Raw genomic sequence first — 12,649 nt, 5'->3', positions numbered from 1 at the left:
GGGTTGATGTTGAATTTGTTGGTGTTTCTCAATGCTGAGGTTGTTGCTGAATTTGTTGGTGTTTTCAATGTTGAAGTTGTTGTGGAATTTGTTGGTGGTTCTCAATGTTGGGGTTGTTGTTGAATTTGTTGGTGTTTCTCAATGTTGAGTTTGTTGTTGAATTTGTTGATGTCACTCAATGTTGGGGTTGTTGTTGAATTTGTTGGTGTTTCTCAATGTTGAGGTTGTTGTTGAATGTGCTGGTGTTTTCACTGTTGAGGTTGTTGTTGAAATTGTTGGTGTTTCTCAATGTTGGGGTTGTTGGTGAATTTGTTGGTGTTTTTCAATGTTGAAGTTGTTGTTGAATTGTTGTTGCTTCTCAATGCTGAGATGGTTGTTAAATTTGTTGGTGTTTCTCAATGCTGAGGTTGTTGTTGATTTTGTTGGTGTGTTCAATGTTGAGGTTGTTGTTGAATTTGTTGGTGTTTCTCAATGTTGAGGTTGTTGTTGAGTTTGTTGGTGTTTCTCAATGTTGGGGATGTTGTTGAATTTGTTGATGTTACTCAATGTTGGGGTTGATGTTGAATTTGTTGGTGTTTCTCAATGCTGAGGTTGTTGCTGAATTTGTTGGTGTTTTCAATGTTGAAGTTGTTGTAGAATTTGTTGGTGGTTCTCAATGTTGGGGTTGTTGTTGAATTTGTTGGTGTTTCTCAATGTTGAGTTTGTTGTTGAATTTGTTGATGTCACTCAATGTTGGGGTTGTTGTTGAATTTGTTGGTGTTTCTCAATGTTGAGGTTGTTGTTGAATGTGCTGGTGTTTTCACTGTTGAGGTTGTTGTTGAAATTGTTGGTGTTTCTCAATTTTGGGGTTGTTGGTGAATTTGTTGGTGTTTTTCAATGTTGAGGTTGTTGTTGAATTAGTTGTTCTTTCTCAATGTTGAGGTTGTTGTTGAACTTGTTGCTGCTTCTCAATGCTGAGGTTGTTGTTGAATTTGTTGCTGTTTGCAATGTTGATGTTGTTGTTGAATTTGTTGGTGGTTCTCAATGTTGGGGTTGTTGTTGAATTTGTTGATATTACTCAATGTTGGGGATGTTGTTGAATTTGTTGGTGTTTCTCAATGTTGGGGTTGTTGTTGAATTTGATGGTGTTCCTCAATTTTGAGGTTGTTGTTGAAATTGTTGGTGTTAGTCAATGTTGGTGTTGTTGTCGAACTTGTTGGTGTTTTTCAACATTGAAGTTGTTGTTGAACTTGTTGCTGCTTCTCGTTGCTGAGATGGTTGCTGAATTTGTTTGTATTTTCAATGTTGAGGTTGTTGTTCAATTTGTTGATGTTTCTCAATTATGGGGTTGTTGTTGAGTTTGTTGGTGTTTCTCCACATTGAGGTTGTTGTTGCATTTTTTGGTGTTTCTCAACATTGGGGTTGTTGTTAAACTTGTTGGTGTTTCTCAATGTAGGGGTTGTTGTTGAATTTGTTGGTGTTTCCCAATGCTGAGGTTGTTGTTGAATGTGTTGTTTTTGTCAGTGTTGAGGTTGTTGTTGAGTGTGTTGGTGTTCTTCAATGTTGAGGTTGTTGTTGATACAAGGGGGCTGGCAGAAGGAGGTTTCAATTTTGAGGTTGCTCCATCCACAGCCACTTCTGCGAGACGTGAAGGACCATCGACACGGATGCCATCATCTCCCGTCAGAACACCATCCACCAGGTACACGGTAGGTACTTTTGCAACTCGGCCAATGTTGTCTACCTGATTCACTGCAGGAAAGGATGTCCTGAGGCCTGGTACACTGGGGAGACCGTGCAGACGCTACGACAACAGATGAATGAACATCGCTCGACAATCACCAGGCGAGACTGTTCCCATCCTGTTGAGGAAAGCTTCAGCGAAATCGGGCATACAGCCTCTGATTTTCGGGTAAGCGTTCTCCAAGGCGGCCTTCACGACACACGACAGCGCAGAGTCGCTGAGCAGAGACTGATAGCCAAGTGCCCACACGTGAGGACGGCCTCAACCGGGACCTGGGGCTCGTTTCGCACTATCTGTAACCCCCGTGACTTGCCTGGGCTTGCAAAATCTCACTAACTGTCCTGTCTGGAGACAATACACATCTCTTTAACCTGGGCTTAACCCTCTCCCCACTCACACTGTCTGTACCTTAAAGACTTGATTCACTGGAAAGACTCACATTCCAAACATTACTTTGGGAAAGAACAGATAGTTACAGTGAGGGGTGTGGGATATATCAGAGTGTTACAGTGAGGGGTGTGGGGTATATCAGAGTGTTACAGTGAGGGGTGTGGGATATATCAGAGTGTTACAGTGAGGGGTGTGGGATATATCAGAGTGTTCCAGTGAGGGGTGTGGGATATATCAGAGTGTTACAGTGAGGGGTGTGGGATATATCAGAGTGTTACAGTGAGGGGTGTGGGATATATCAGAGTGTTACAGTGAGGGGTGTGGGATATATCAGAGTGTTACAGTGAGGGGTGTGGGATATATCAGAGTGTTACAGTGAGGGGTGTGGGATATATCAGAGTGTTACAGTGAGGGGTGTGGGATATATCAGAGTGTTACAGTGAGGGGTGTGGGATATATCAGAGTGTTACAGTGAGGGGTGTGGGGTATATCAGAGTGTTACAGTGAGGGGTGTGGGATATATCAGAGTGTTACAGTGAGGGGTGTGGGATATATCAGAGTGTTACAGTGAGGGTTGTGGGGTATATCAGAGTGTTACAGTGAGGGTTGTGGGGTATATCAGAGTGTTACAGTGAGGGGTGTGGGATATATCAGAGTGTTACAGTGAGGGGCGTGGGATATATCAGAGTGTTACAGTGAGGGGTGTGGGATATATCAGAGTGTTACAGTGAGGGGTGTGGGATATATCAGAGTGTTACCGTGAGGGGTGTGGGATATATCAGAGTGTTACAGTGAGGGGTGTGGGATATATCAGAGTGTTACAGTGAGGGGCCTCTCTCTCTGTCTCTCTCTCCCTATCTCTCTCTATCTCTTTCTCTGTCTCTGTCTCTGTGTGTCTCTGTCTTTCTCTCTCTCTCCATGGGTGTGCACGGTGACACAGTGGGTTAGCCCTGCTGCCTCACAGCGCCAGGGACCCGGGTTCGATTCCTGGCTCGGGTCACTGTCTGTGCGGAGTCTGCACATTCTCCCCGTGTCTGCGTGGGTTTCCTCCGGGTGCTCCGGTTACCTCCCACAGTCTGAAAGCCGTGTGGGTTCGGGTGGATTGTCCCTGATAAATATCCCGTTCACCGTTAGAGGGATGCCGGGGGAATTAATGATGGAATTCGGGGGGTGGGGGGTGACAGGGATAGCACGGGGGTGGGATTACTGTCAGTGCAAGCTCGATGGGCCGAGTGGAATCCTGCAGCACTGCAGGCATCCGGTGATAGGTGGGGACAGATCACACAAACACTTGTTACACCAAGGACTCGGATCAGAACTCAGAGTCGGAGGGGAGAGGGTCCCAGTCTCGGAGGGTTCGAATAATCGAGGGTGAACAGTGGGACAGGATAGTGAGGGGAGGAGGTGACTGTCCCGGAACGGGGCAAAGATAACCCACTCGGAGGAAATCCAGAGTTTGGAACAAGTTTAAAACAAATTGAAACTTTATCCTTCATCTGAATTCGCAAAGTGTTTGCAACAAGATACACGAGTTGGCAGCAACATCTGTGTCTAATGTTTCAGCTATTCCAGAAACGGGGTTACAAGGTGACCAGGACTCAACTCTCCCGGACCGGCTGTCCTGTCCCCGGGGCTGGGGGGGAGGACAGGAGAATCCGGATACTTGTCCACAACTGGCTTTGAGAGATCTCACTCATTGAAAGTGTAGAATGTGTGGCAGGGTCTAGAGGCAGGAAATAAGCAACAGGACTCCAAGATCAAAGAGAATCTTTAATATATAAACTTAAACACAAAAAAAAACACACGCAGTAACGAGCGAATAGATACACGGAGCGAATAAGATATGGTAAATACACAAACTCCTGCTCCAAGTGTTGGTGACACTGATGCTCACACTCTGTGACCCGCCAGACACACCTTGACGATCGTGTGGCATCTATTCTGTCGCTGGGATTCTCGTCCCGTTAAACAGAAGCTCCTGGGTCTGATCCAATCCCCCGGAACGCGTCTCCAAACTGAGTAACTGGGTTCACCGCAACCGACCCGGATATCTACCATCTCCTGGTTAGTTTATCTTCAAAAAAATAAAACGATGAAACAAAAAGGCAAACAGAACACAGCGATTTCCCCCTTTTAAAGCATCGCTCCAAACCTCAGCAATTTTTCTCCACAGCAACCTCAGGGCGTTCTTGCTTCGATGAGCGTCTCAGCTGAGTCAAAGGTTGGAGCGCAGTTTATCAATAACAGCCCCGGGCAGGCTAAACAGAAAGGAACTGAGAGCGCACAAGTCCACAGGATGGTGGCGCAGTGGCATTGCCGCTGGGCTAGTAATCCAGAGACCCAGGATAATGCTCGGGGGGAGAAAGGGTTCGAATCCCACCGTGGCGGATGGTGGAATTTAAATCCAATGAAATATCTGCGGTCGCAAAGCCAGTCATTGTCAGGGCGACTGTGTAAACCCATCCGGTTCACAAAACAAACACTTAACCCTCAATATAACCCACAAGAGAGAGAGTTCAAACAGCTCAGAAATACCCCCTCAATGCAGATATCTTGGAAGGTCAGTCCAACCACAAGTGCAGACAAATTCCAATCAAGTCGATTTTAAAGCATTATTCTCAGCAATAAAAAACACACAGTTCTGCTGCTGATTTACCGGAAGCTTCCAAAAAGCAGAAAAATCTACAATCTGGGATATCGTTGTGGGACAGGACCTCTGGGGAGTGCACACACACAGGGAGTGCACATACCCAACTACACTGGTTTATTCAGGTTTGCTTATATACATACATTGAATGACAAATGGGCTCTATTGCAGGGAAGCAGAGTCGGGGAATGGGAGATTGGGGCTGGGGGAAGGGGAAAATGGAATTGGAGGGAGATGGGAAGGTGGTGGCAGGGATGAGATCAAACACACTGGGGAACAGAGGGATATAGAGAGAGGACACACTGGGGAACACATGGACAGTGAGTCTCTCGTTCAGTGTCCCAGTCTCTCTTCAGGGACAATATTTCTCCAAGTCAGCTGCCCCGATCCAGGATAGAGCCCATTTCTCACATATAAAAGAGAATTCCGAGGAACAGGGGGCATCATTGAGGCCAAAATTATCTTTATGGGATTCTTTCCAAAATGTGCCACAGTCCTTATCAGAACTCCTCCAAGTATTACTTGGTAGAGACGGCAGCCAATGAGAATTACTGGAAATGAGAGAAAGAATCAATCAAATTCCTTTCGGAACTCATTGCAACAGATCGACATCAATCCCAAACTAATCATAAGAACATAAGAACATAAGAAATAGGAGCAGGAGTAGGCCATCTGGCCCTTCGAGCCTGCCCCGCCATTCAATAAGATCATGGCTGATCTGTCGTGGCTCAGTTCCACATTCCCGCCCTCTCCCCATAACCCTTAATCCCCTCTCTTATCAAAAACCCATCAACCCGCGTCTTAAAAATATTTAGCGAGGCAGCCTCCACCACTTCAACGGGCAGAGAATTCCAGAGATTCACCACCCTTTGAGTGAAGAAGTTCCTCCTCAACTCCGATCTAAACCGCACCCCCTTTATCTTGAGGCTGTGCCCCCTAGTCCTACTGTCCTTTCTGAGCGGGAAGAGCCTCTCCACCTCTATCCTATCCATCCCATTCATCATCTTATACGTCTCAATGAGATCTCCCCTCATTCTTCTAAACTCTAACGAGTACAAGCCTAGTTTATTCAGCCTCTCCTCATAGCTCAACCCCCTCAACTCCGGTATCAGCCTAGTAAACCTCCTCTGCACTCCCTCCAAGGCCAAAATATCCTTGCGCAGGTGCGGCGCCCAAAACTGCACACAGTACTCCAGCTGCGGCCTCACCAATGCCCTATACAGCTGCAGCAAGACCTCCCTACTTTTATATTCAATCCCCCTCGCTATGAAGGCCAGCATCCCATTCGCCTTCCTGACCACCTGCTGCACCTGCAGGCTGGGTTTTTGCGACTCATGCACAAGGACCCCGAGGTCCCTCTGCACCGTCGCCTGCTGCAGTTTTTCGCCACGTAAGTAATAGTCCTTCCTACCATTCTTCCTACCAAAGTGGACCACCTCACACTTGCCAGCATTAAATTCCATTTGCCATTTCCTGGCCCATTCGCCCAGCCTATCTAGATCCTTCTGCAGACTCTCCACACCCTCCGCACAATTTGCCTTTCCCCCAATCTTGGTGTCATCAGCAAATTTCGACACCCTACACTCGGTTCCCTCCTCCAGATCATCTATATAAATGGTAAATAGCTGAGGCCCCAGCACCGACCCCTGGGGCACTCCACTAGTCACCAACCGCCAATCCGAATAGCACCCATTGACCCCCACTCTCTGCCTCCTATTTGACAACCAATCCTCTATCCACGCTAACACCTAATCCCACTGTCCCACTCTCTCCCCATAGCCCTGTATCAATCCCCAAACTAATCCGACTGCCCCACTCTGTCCCCATAGCCCTGCATCAATCCCCAAACTAATCCCACTGTCCCACTCTCTCCCCATAGCCCTGTATCAATCCCAAACTAATCCCACTGTCCCACTCTCTCCCCATAGCCCTGTATCAATCCCCAAACTAATCCCACTGTCCCACTCTCTCCGAATAGCCCTGTATCAATCCCAAAACTAATCCCACTGTCCCACTCTCTCCCCATAGCCCTGTATCAATCCCAAACTAATCCCACTGTCCCACTCTCTCCCCATAGCCCTGTATCAATCCCAAACTAATCCCACTGTCCCACTCTCTCCCCATAGCCCTGTATCAATCCCAAACTAATCCCACTGTCCCACTCTCTCCCCATAGCCCTGTATCAATCCCAAACTAATCCCACTGTCCCACTCTCTCCCCATAGCCCTGTATCAATCACAAACTAATCCCACTGTCCCACTCTCTCCCCATAGCCCTGTATCAATCCCCAAACTAATCCCACTGTCCCACTCTCTCCTCATAGCCCTGTATCAATCCACAAACTAATCCCACTGTCCCACTCTCTCCCCATAGCCCTGTATCAGTCCCAAACTAATCCCACTGTCCCACTCTCTCCTCATAGCCCTGTATCAATCACAAACTAATCCCACTGTCCCACTCTATCCGGGTGCGATGTTAGGACTCACCTCAGTGGGGTCCCATCCACCCATTTCCAGTTTCCTTCAATCCCTCGATCTGTGAGTCCAATAAAATATTGTTTATTCTTGTTCGGCATGGATTGGATAAGAAAATTCTGCAGAAGAAACAAGTTTGTGGAGTTACTGTCACCGTCTCAACTCACACACACAGCTCCTTATCTCTGTGTTTACTCTGTATCAAACCCCGTGCTGTACCTGTCCTGGGAGTGTTTGATGGGGACAGTGTAGAGGGAGCTTTACTCTGTATCTAATCCCGTGCTGTACCTGTCCTGGGAGTGTTTGATGGGGGGACAGTGTAGAGGGAGCTTTACTCTGTATCTAACCCCGTGCTGTACCTGTCCTGGGAGTGTTTGATGGGGGGACAGTGTAGAGGGAGCTTTACTCTGTATCTAACCCCGTGCTGTACCTGTCCTGGGAGTGTTTGATGGGGGACAGTGTAGAGGGAGCTTTACTCTGTATCTAACCCCGTGCTGTACCTGAACTGGGAGTGTTTGATGGGGGGACAGTGTAGAGAGAGCTTTACTCTGTATCTAACCCCGTGCTGTACCTGTCCTGGGAGTGTTTGATGGGGGACAGTGTAGATGGAGCTTTACTCTGTATCTAACCCCGTGCTGTACCTGTCCTGGGAGTGTTTGATGGGGGACAGTGTAGAGGGAGCTTTACTCTGTATCTAACCCCGTGCTGTTCCTGTCCTGGGAGTGTTTGATGGGGACAGTACAGGGGGATATTTTCTCTCTAACACATTCTGACAGATGTTGCCGTCATTCCCACCTTCTCCTGTTGTGTGTTGATGATGAGGAGGCTTGAATTTAGGGATTCACATTCTCGCTTTGCCGTCTCCCAGTTAAGTCTCGCGATTGAGAATTGGTAGCAGGTTTGATTGTGAAGTTTCCAGCCACTCGGACAGGGAGACTCTGAGAAATAATAAAGATTTCATTCTGAGACGTACATTGAAACATTTAGATCAGGTAGAGGCCACTCTGCCCCTCTCTCTCACTCCCTGTCCACCCAACACACCATCGGCTGTGAGACTGAAACCTCTCCGCGTGCTTACCCCCACGGTCATCACCTCCTCGACAGAAAAAGACAATTATCCAGCATCAGACTTCAACCTACCCTGCTCTGGGAGGGAACGCACCATTGGCCTTTTCATACAGGAGTTTGGAATGGCAGCAAATAGTCAATGTTTTCACTCGGGACTTTGCCCTGTGGTTCTGACTTTCTCTGTTCCTTCACCCCCCTCCCTGCCCCCGTGCCCCCACACGCCATCTTATTTATTCTACAAACGGAAAAGGAGAGTGAACGAATAAACTAACCCTCTGAGTTCATCGTATTTCAGGATTCCTCCTGGAACAATTAATGGATAACTGGAATGTACCAAAATTGTGGGGGTGGATTCATAAAGGAGGGAGTCACAATGGAAAGGACGTGTCTGTCCCTGGAGAGATGCTGAAGAGGGAATTACAGACACCCCACAGTGCAGAAGGAGGCCATTCAGCCCATCGAGTCTGCATGGACCCAAATCCCACCAAGGATTTATCCCCATCACCACATGCGTTCAAAGTAGTTTGTCCCCATGACATTAAGGGGCATTTAGCATGGCCATTCCCGTAACCGACACATCTTTGGACACTAAGGGACAATTTATCATGGCCAATCCACCCTAACCTGCACATCTTTGGACACTAAGGGACAATTTAGCATGGCCAATCCACCGAACCTGCACATCTTTGGACACAAAGAGGCAATTTAGTATGGACAGTTGAAATAAATATCTGTGGAGTGTGGGAGGAAAGTGGAGATCCCAAGGAAGCCCATGCAGAGACGGGGAGAATGTGCAAACTCCAGACAGACAGTGACACGAGCCAGGAATCGAACCCGGGTCCATGGCACTGTGGGGCAGCAGCGCGAACATCAATGCCACCCGCATAGACAACATGGGCAGAACACAACAAACTCCCGTCTCGAAGAGCACAGAGGGGGGATGTGGGGAAAACGGGATATCAGGAATGTGGGGAAGGGGAGGGTTTGCTCTCAGACTCACCTGAGAGGTTTTTCAGGATATCTCAGAGAGACGAGGCTTTCTCCTGGGTCTGTGAAAGGGTCTGGGACAGGTTCTCAAACTTCACATGGATTTCCGAAAGATTCCTCAGGGAGATAGTCAAGGAAGTGTTCAGAGAATCAGTAAGATTCTGCAAGGCGCTTTGCTGATTTTCACTCAAGGACAAATCCTGGGACAACTGTAGGACTGAGAGAGAGAGAGAGAGAGTGGGATATATCAGAGTGTTACAGTGAGGGGTGTGGGATATATCAGAGTGTTACAGTGAGGGGTGTGGGATATATCAGAGTGTTACAGTGAGGGGTGTGGGATATATCAGAGTGTTACAGTGAGGGGTGTGGGATATATCAGAGTGTTACAGTGTGGGGTGTGGGATATATCAGAGTGTTACAGTGAGGGGTGTGGGATATATCAGAGTGTTACAGTGAGGGGTGTGGGATATATCAGAGTGTTACAGTGAGGGGTGTGGGATATATGAGAGTGTAACAGTGAGGGGTGTGGGATATATCAGAGTGTTACAGTGAGGGGTGTGGGATATATCAGAGTGTTACACTGAGGGGTGTGGGATATATCAGAGTGTTACAGTGAGGGGTGTGGGATATATGAGAGTGTAACAGTGAGGGGTGTGGGATATATCAGAGTGTTACAGTGAGGGGTGTGGGATATATCAGAGTGTTACAGTGAGGGGTGTGGGATATATCAGAGTGTTACAGTGAGGGGTGTGGGATATATCAGAGTGTTACAGTGAGGGGTGTGAGATATATCAGAGTGTTACAGTGAGGGGTGTGGGATATATCAGAGTGTTACAGTGAGGGGTGTGGGATATATCAGAGTGTTACAGTGAGGGGTGTGGGATATATCAGGGTGTTACAGTGAGGGGTGTGGGATATATCAGAGTGTTACAGTGAGGGGTGTGGGATATATCAGAGTGTTACAGTGAGGGGTGTGGGATATATCAGAGTGTTACAGTGAGGGGTGTGGGATATATCAGAGTGTTACAGTGAGGGGTGTGGGATATATCAGAGTGTTACAGTGAGGGGTGTGGGATATATCAGAGTGTTACAGTGAGGGGTGTGGGATATATCAGAGTGTTACAGTGAGGGGTGTGGGATATATCAGAGTGTTACAGTGAGGGGTGTGGGATATATCAGAGTGTTACAGTGAGGGGTGTGGGATATATCAGAGTGTGACAGTGAGGGGTGTGGGATATATCAGAGTGTTACAGTGAGGGGTGTGGGATATATCAGAGTGTTACAGTGAGGGGTGTGGGATATATCAGAGTGTGACAGTGAGGGGTGTGGGATATATCACAGTGTTACAGTGAGGGGTGTGGGATATATCAGAGTGTTACAGTGAGGGGTGTGGGATATATCAGAGTGTTACAGTGAGGGGTGTGGGATATATCACAGTGTTACAGTGAGGGGTGTGGGATATATCAGAGTGTTACAGTGAGGGGTGTGGGATATATCAGAGTGTTACAGTGAGGGGTGTGGGATATATCAGAGTGTTACAGTGAGGGGTGTGGGATATATCACAGTGTTACAGTGAGGGGTGTGGGATATATCAGAGTGTTACGGTGAGGGGTGTGGGATATATCAGAGTGTTACAGTGAGGGGTGTGGGATATATCAGAGTGTTACAGTGAGGGGTGTGGGATATATCAGAGTGTTACAGTGAGGGGTGTGGGATATATCAGAGTGTTACAGTGAGGGGTGTGGGATATATCAGAGTGTTACAGTGAGGGGTGTGGGATATATCAGAGTGTTACAGTGAGGGGTGTGGGGTATATCAGAGTGTTACAGTGAGGGGTGTGGGATATATCAGAGTGTTACAGTGAGGGGTGTGGGGTATATCAGAGTGTTACAGTGAGGGGTGTGGGGTATATCAGAGTGTTACAGTGAGGGGTGTGGGATATATCAGAGTGTTACAGTGAGGGGTGTGGGATATATCAGAGTGTTACAGTGAGGGGTGTGGGATATATCAGAGTGTTACAGTGAGGGGTGTGGGATATATCAGAGTGTTACAGTGAGGGATGTGGGATATATCAGAGTGTTACAGTGAGGGGTGTGGGATATATCAGAGTGTTACAGTGAGGGGTGTGGGGTATATCAGAGTGTTACAGGATGTTATTTATTGATGTACCATATACGGTGAGTCCGATGGTTATTGCGAAAAGCGAGATTATGATGAGAATTGCGACCAATCCGAGAGATCTGGATATTTTTGAGTTGGTTCCTCCAGCTGTTTCCTGTTGACTTTGATCTGGAACAGAGAAGTTGAGACGTTCGGGAACCTTGTGTAACTTTACGGGATGGGCAATGGTGACATCTCCCCATTCCTCAGAGAGATAAACAACACACATCTCACCCGATTGGAGGGGGCTGGAGGGGGTTACTGAGATAGGGAGGGGGTGTAGGGCCTGGAGGAGGTGACAGAGATAGGGAGGGGGTGGAGGGGGCTGGAGGGGGTTACAGAGATAGGGAGGGGGTGTAGGGTGCTGGAGGAGGTGACAGAGATAGGGAGGGGGTGTAGGGGGCTGGAGGGGTTTACAGAGATAGGGAGGGGGTGTAGGGCCTGGAGGAGGTGACAGAGATAGGGAGGGGGTGGAGGGGGCTGGAGGGGGTTACAGAGATAGGGAGGGGGTGTAGGGTGCTGGAGGAGGTTACAGAGATAGGGAGAATATCAGTGAGAATTTCCCCAATCGGGTGAATTGAGGTCGTTTTGGGGAGATCTGGGTTTTTTCTCCCTGTTTGTCTGAACACGGGTGGAAAAGTAAATCCCCTTTCACTCCGATCCCCCTCGTCCCCCCTCCCCCCTCCCCCCGGACTGTCCTGACCCACCCTGACCTCCGACCCCACACCCCCCAAGGGTGACTGACCTTTGCCCGGGGTGGCCTCTGACCCTGGGTTCTGTTGGCCTCTCTGCGAGTCGACTGCGATCGGAGCGTAAGTTGTCTCCGGTTCATCTGCGAGAGATGGAGGGAGAGCACGTGAGACGGTGCGAGGGACGCGGAGGGTCCCCGGGGGGTGGGGGTGGTGGGGTACGTGATGGAACGCAATCCAATGGACAAACACACAGCAACGATGCGCTCACCACCCCCCAACATCCACCCCCAACACCCCTCCCCCCACTCCGAGCATCAGCCCCACGACACAGACCGAGACGTAACCACAACGTAACCCGGTGCATCGCAATCCCTTCCTTCCCCAGCTACGCACGCTCAGCACGGAACCGCCTCTTAGTAAAGACCTAACTCTCCCCTACCCCCCAGTCTGACCTATAACAAGCAGGCTTGGAGGCTGAGCCGTAAGCAGCACGTAGCTACGATGTGAC

This window comes from Carcharhinus amblyrhynchos, unplaced genomic scaffold (genome assembly GCF_965287045.1).
Source record: "Carcharhinus amblyrhynchos unplaced genomic scaffold, sCarAmb.v2.hapA chromosome_132, whole genome shotgun sequence".
Lineage (NCBI taxonomy): Eukaryota > Metazoa > Chordata > Chondrichthyes > Carcharhiniformes > Carcharhinidae > Carcharhinus > Carcharhinus amblyrhynchos.
The sequence above is the reverse complement of the archived record's forward strand: the minus strand, read 5'-3'. Positions refer to the sequence as shown.